Below are 6,907 nucleotides of genomic sequence, written 5' to 3' on the forward strand. Positions count from 1 at the left end.
GTGGGCAAAGTTCTGCATCTGATTTCATATGTGCCCAGATGCTGACATCTACAACTTGGGTGGCCTTAGCCAAATCACTTAAACCCTCTGAACCTCAGTTTCTTCATCTGAGAAGTGAGTGAACTGGACTTGATGACTTCTAAGAGTCTTCAAGCTCTAGATCTCTGATCCTATGAGGAGAGAGGGTGTAGGAGGAGAAAATGGGTGAAGGAGGGAGTGGGAGAAATGGAATAATAACTCGGTAGGGCAAGATGGTAGTCAAGGACCAAGAAGAGACTCTTTGTTTCTTTTAGGATTGTATTTTCAAGAAGACAAGAAGAAGCCACTAGAGTGGGACAAAAGATGAATTAGAGCAAGGAGTCAATGGGGTGAATTACAGAGGAGAAAAATGGTCCTAGAGGATGATGTTTATCGTTTATTTTTGAAGAAGACCATAACATAAAGAGGTGATGCCATGACATGCAAGTGAATTGGGCTTAAGTGAGGGAGGTTGAGCAAAGTCATCAATCTTACTTTCTCCTCTGGAGTCATCTAAGTCCAGTGACCAGATATGGATAAAGATGACTGGAGATGGTACTGGATGCAGTGGGAGACCTTGGCCTTTTAAGGCTGGGTCTGTTCCAGGTCACAGTCTACCTGAGCAGAAAGAAGGGGATATCTTCCTTTCTTGATGATCTATAGTGGCTCTCTCCAACCTTGAGGTCAGGGGTTCTTAAGTTCTATTTTGACCCTTTTGTCAATCTACTGAAGCCTATAGACTCTTCAGGAAAACATTGCTAAGTAATTGAAGGAAATGTTCAATTTCAATTGGAGATAAATGAAAATAAAGATTTAATTTTTTCCCATCCAAGTTCATAGATCCCCTGATATCTATCCGTCGACCCTTTAAAGGTCCATGAAGTATATGACTTTAGTCTAAAATACAAATTTCTTTGTTTTAGATTAATATATTTTCCCAATTACATATCGAGACAGTTTTCAACATTCAGTTTTGTAAAATTTTCTCTTTCTCCCTTCTCTCCCCCCTCCCAAACAATCTGATATTGGTTATATATGCACAATCTTGTTAAACATATTTTTACATTAGTCACTTTGTAAAAGAAGAATTAGAGTAAAAGGGAAAAATCACAAGAAAGGAGAAACAAAACAAAAGTGAGCAGCTGGTTTGCATTCAGATGCTATAGTTCTTTCTTTGAATGTAGATGTCATTTTCCATCACAAGTCTTTTAGAATTGTCTTTGATCACTGTATTGTTGAGAAGGTCTAAGTCCATCATAGCTGTTTATCACACAATGTTGTTATTGTTGTGGACAGTGTTCTCCTGGTTTTGTTCACTTCACTCTGCATCAGTTAATGTAAATCTTTCCAGGATTTTCTGAAATTCACCTGCTCATCATTTCTTATTGAACAATACTATTCCATTATATTCGTATACCCCAACTTCTTCCACTCAACAAATTTCTTTGGTGAACTTTTAAGGTCTTTAATAAGATACTCCAAGAGAATATTTGTTGCCAATTACTCCACTTTACTCTTTCTTATTTCAATCAATCAATAAACTTTGTTAAATGCTTTTGATGTGCTGGTCACTGAACTAAATGCCAGGGATACAAAATGGGATTAGAAAGTTTCCCTCAAGGTCCTTACAATCTAACAGGAGAGACAGTATCCAGTCAAATGTATACAAAGCAAGCTCCATATAAGATAAATAGGAAATAACAGAGGGAAAGCACTGCAATGAAGAGGGATTGGGGAAGGCTATTTCAGCCATACTCCATGTTCCCTTGCACTGCCTTCCATCTTTCCTATCTTTGTGTTTTTCTCTAGCCATGTCCTTGCATGTCTGGACTGCCCTCCATTTTTACCTTGGCTTCATAAAATCCCAAACATTTTTTGAAATTCAGTTCAAGTTTGTTTTTCTTTAGGGAGCCTTTCCTGATACCCTTGATTGTCAGTGCTTCCCCCCTCTCCAACTACTTTTTATTTCATAGCTGTGCTTTTTTTGGTACATGTTGATTTCTCCCCAAAGAACAAAGGTTCCTTGAGAATAGGATTTTTTTTTCAGATTTATCACTGCATCTCCACAACCAAGTATATTTCTTGGTACTTAGCAGGGGCTTAATAAATGCTGTTGATTGGATGGTTGAATGAATAAATTAAATTTCCTTTTTAGAAAAAGCAAGTAAGGAGACAGGATGATGTAGCCCAATGTCAAATCAGGCAAGTGAGAGATGTCTAAGAGGCCCAAGGCATTTGCTCTAAGTATAAAGGTCTGAATGGTCGCTTTTTGGATGACTCACAGCTTTAATTATTTGGAAATTGTGGCATCCCATGATTCACAGTCACCCAGCATCATTGGAAGGCCATTGGATCTCTATCTTAGAGAGAAACTTGGGGGCCATTCAGAGGGTGGCACAATTTCCCAACCTAATCTAGTAGTTAATTTTCCTCTTATTTGATTGGGGACTAAGCTCATTGCCTAAGAGCAGGGTTTGTTTATGTGCAGTGCACACATGGACCAATTCTATGGGCTGTCTTTCCCACTTTGTATCAGCAACAGGACAGAATCCCAGGTATGGGGTTAAGTGGCTTGCCCAAGGCCACACAGCTAGGTAATTATTAAGTGTCTGAGACCAGATTTGAACCTAGATACTCCTGACTCCAAGGCCGGTGCTTTATCCACTACGCCTTCCTCTTACAGGAATTTTCTTATGCTTTTGTTCCCCCATATACTTAATGGTCTAACCATACTTGCCACACAAAATGCTACATATTCAGATATATCACCTTTTTTTTGGCACTCCAATTCTGCCTCCCTCCTTCTTTGTCTCTGTCTCTTTATCTCTCTGTCTCACTCTGTCTCTCTCTGTCTCTGTGTGTGTGTGTGTGTGTGTGTGTGTGTGTGTGTGTATGTGTCTTGAACACACTGCCCTAGCTTGAGTTGCCCCTATCTTTGGAGAAGTCTAACCCATTCCATGGTCTCTGTCCTAGCTTGCTTTCCTGAGGCCATATCTTTTAGGTTTCTCTTACAAATATTAGCATATGTTTTCCTGGTCTGTTTGTTGCTAAATCTGGAATTAGTAGGGAAACCCCTCCCCCACACAATCTTAATTTATTCAGTGATTTACAAATTAATTTATACACCCATGGGACTCCTTCCACATGGAATCCGTGAGTGATATATTGGGAAATATAGTTGATGCACTCTCCTCCTCATTCTGGGGCTGAGATTCTTCAGAGCTGATGGGACTTCTTGAGTCAGCCCAGTCACTGAGTCTTAAGATCCTAGAATCTCAGAGTTGTCAGTTGTCCCACAGACTATCTAGGCCAGGGTTGTCTAAACTGTATAAAAGGATCTTGCTGATCAAATAATGACTAAGAAAACCACATATTACCATTATCTATGTTTTATTGTACTTTTATTTATTTTGTTAAACATTTCCAATTACATTTTAAATGTGGTTCAGTTGCAGTGTTGTGGGCTTCCTTTGACTGTGTATCTGACACCTCTGACAACAATCCTCTCTACTACATTATATACTACATATACTGTGAACTTTTTGAGAGCAGAGACCAATTTTTTAATTTCTTTGTATTTCCAGTCCTTAACATGGTGACTGGAACACAGGAGGCACTTAATGAGTCCTTACTGATTGACTTGAGCAACCCAGGTTCATCTCCCTTTCTCACCTGAATCTTTTAAATTTAACATTCCTCTACTGAACCATAGAAAAGAACCAGAAGGACAATAAATCCTGACAAAATGTTCTTTTCACTTCACACTTCCTGGTGGACTTGCCACTGGGGACCAAGCAATCAGTAACACAACCCAGACCCTCTACCCTACCCCAGGGTGCTCTTATTTACATTCTACCAGAGAGATTTGATAGATACACAAAATGGACAGTGAAGGAAAGAAAGAAAAAAAATGAAAGAATAAAGAATAAAAATTGTAGAGATGAGGAAGGAGTACATTCCAGGAAGTGACTTTTGGAAGGAAGGAAGGAAAAGAAAAAAGGAAGAGGGAAGGGAGGAAGGAAGGGAGGGATGGATGGAGTGAGGAAGAAAGGAAGGAAGGAAGAAAGAACAATTTATGTTTCAAGTATTATATCAAATAATCTTTAATATTATCGAATTAAATCCTTGCAACAACAACCCTGGGAGATAGATGCTATTATTATCATTATTTTACAGTTGAGGAAATTAAAGGAGATATTAAGTGATTTACCCAAGATCACAAAGCTAGTTGGTGGCAGAGTATAAATGTTATGCAAATGAATGGAAGTGAGAGATCATTTCTCCAAGTTTAGGAAGATGTATTTGATTTAGTTAGAAGACAGGATGAAGCAAGGGTAGTGATATGAGGGATCTCACGAAGAGTTAGCTGAAAAGGGTTTGTCTGGTCTTAAATGCCGGACAGAGGAGAAGCAATAGGGAGCCATTGACAATCTATGGTTCCACCTGTGACTTAACAAAGGATTTGGAGTTAGGCTTCTGATTCTAAATTTAGCCCTTTGTCCACTGCATCCTCAGGGGCCACCTAGATCACTGCTAATGTAAAATTCTTCATTGGTAGTATACTTCAGCCTCCCCATGTTCACCATGAGCCTCTCCATTCCTTTTTGGCTGATTCTCAACTTCAATTATGCTATTCTGTGCTTTCATAGACATATAACACTACCAGATGAATATTGATATTCAAAAAGATAATCCATTGTTCCAGGCAGAAGCTTGGGAGTCACAAAAGAGCACCATTCAATTTTCTTAGTTGTATCCCATCCCCTCTTCTAATATCTTCTGGGCCCACCATCCATTCTGTGTATTGTCCATCCAACTGCATTTTGTATTCTAAACAACAGGCATTTTCATATTTTTCATCCACTTTGTTTTTCCTGTGAGGATAGGTAAGTTACACCTTTCTGAATGATTCTGGATCTCTTTTAGAAGACTCTGCTAGACCTTTCATGTTGGAAGTATCCATGGCACTGAAGTAAATGGTCTGACTATAGCTTTAAGTTCATTTTCATTAAACTAAGATAATCCTGTTGTTCTGAACTCTCCTTGGACTAGTGAGGCTGAGAGGGCAGGGCAGCAGGGGTAGATAGCACCAAGGTTCTTTGTACTCTTAAAGGACTCCAACTAGGGAAAGACAGATTCTGAGAATTAATCCACTCTGCCTGAGCCAGGATCCCAGGGGATTGGACATGCTACAGAACACCATGAAATTCCAATACAAGAAGGATCATCTTTTTTGAGTATTAGAAAAAAGAAGGGGAGAAAATTCAGAAGAAATGTCCTGACAGAGTCTTTGAAATTCTGAAGAAAGCATCTAATGTCAGATTCTCTGACCTAGACAAAAGAAAGGAACACGGTGCCCTCTGACATTACAGTTGGTCATTTCTACTTCTTGATTCAGAAAAGATCCCTTTGGCCCTAGCCTTTTTTTGTAAACAACACTATCCCTCCTATAAGTACTACCATGGGCCATCTTTATGAAGACATCCATGAAAAAGACTATTTTCTCTATGTGGCCTACAGTGATGAAAACATCTATGAGAAAAGAAGGCTCTGTAGGACAAAGTTTCTAAATTGACTAGGGGAAGTTTTCAACCTATGTGATTGGGAAATAGGGATGCTACCCCTTCTTCTTGACCTCTTCCTACCTTACAAAATTGACTTTTGTTTTGCTGGATAGAAGGGTAGGGAATGGAAAGGTTTGCTAGGTTGTTTTCAGATGAGCTCTATCCAGAAGGGACTTCCCAGTTTTCCCAGTGAGAGTAAGGGTGGGGTGGAAAATCTGGTTTCATATATTGGTAGAAAGTGTGTGGGTGGGAGATAGAAGAAAATGTTCTCCAGCATTTGATCAGACTTGTTTTTTATCATCTTTCCTTGGTGACAATCTCTTCCTAAGTCCTACTGGAGGCTCTATGCTCCCCCAATATTCCCAGTTACTATTCTCAAAGGAGAACAAAGCTTTGACATTGTAATCATTATTGCATGACTTTTTGAGCTTGTCTCTCTCCAGACTTCACTTAAAAGACAGTACCGAAAGACATGGAGGATAAAGGATAAGGGGACAGTGTTTGCTTCTCTGTGTCTTCTATGGAAATATGGGGCCAAGAGCTTGCATCTGTTACACTTGATGTTTCCTTCTTGTCCTTCTAGACTGAAGTCCAGACCTGGGGACCAAAGAAGAATCTTTTGACGTTAGGATCCTAAGATACAACTCCTCCTTTCTTTACCCTCTTATCTAACTCCATTAATAGTCTCATGAAATGTCCCAGTGGTGGTGAAATCACCAGGAGAATATGATTCTGAGTTCTGTAGACTTTGGAAAGGAGGGTAGACAGGATATATCACTAAACTGAATTTATGGAGAATTTTTTTCCCCAGCTTTTTCATGGGTACCTTTTATTACAGAACAAAAAAACCCTACAAATTCTGGAATTAATTAATCTTTAAATATTACCAACTGTGGGTGGGAATCTTCTCCATAATTCCTAAAATCCACCATTTGGGGGAAGGGAGAAGGTAGGGAGAGGGATTACACCCGTAGCATTTTTGCACCTGGGGGACTCATCAATGGTTGTTAAATTCAACTCCTTTGTGCTGTATTCATTCATCAAAACTGTTGGTTAGAAAGTTCTGGATCCTGATTTATTTTATCAATTTTGATTTTTGTTTTCTCTTTTGAAGAAGGTGGGGAGGGGGGGCAGGAAGAGAGGTATTTGAGCTCAGACATTTAGTTTCATCTTTGCTTTATTGGAATCCTGGTCTTCTGTGATGGGGAAACACCTCTCTTTATTGGCTGTTACACTACCTGCATGTTACTGTGTAAATGTATTTCTTGCTATCAAGGCAAGGAAATAAGATAATTGCACACTTTAAGATTAAAAAAAAACTAAGA

At 39.2% G+C, this 6,907-nt stretch overlaps 1 pseudogene; it reads left to right on the plus strand.

Annotated features, from left to right (window-relative positions):
* The first annotated feature begins 5,219 nt into the window (after nt 1-5,219).
* Nucleotides 5,220-5,619, plus strand: LOC141493637 (gamma-aminobutyric acid receptor-associated protein-like 1 pseudogene; annotated as a pseudogene).
* The last annotated feature ends 1,288 nt before the right edge of the window (nt 5,620-6,907 follow it).

This window comes from Macrotis lagotis, chromosome 7, assembly GCF_037893015.1.
Source record: "Macrotis lagotis isolate mMagLag1 chromosome 7, bilby.v1.9.chrom.fasta, whole genome shotgun sequence".
NCBI lineage: Eukaryota > Metazoa > Chordata > Mammalia > Peramelemorphia > Peramelidae > Macrotis > Macrotis lagotis.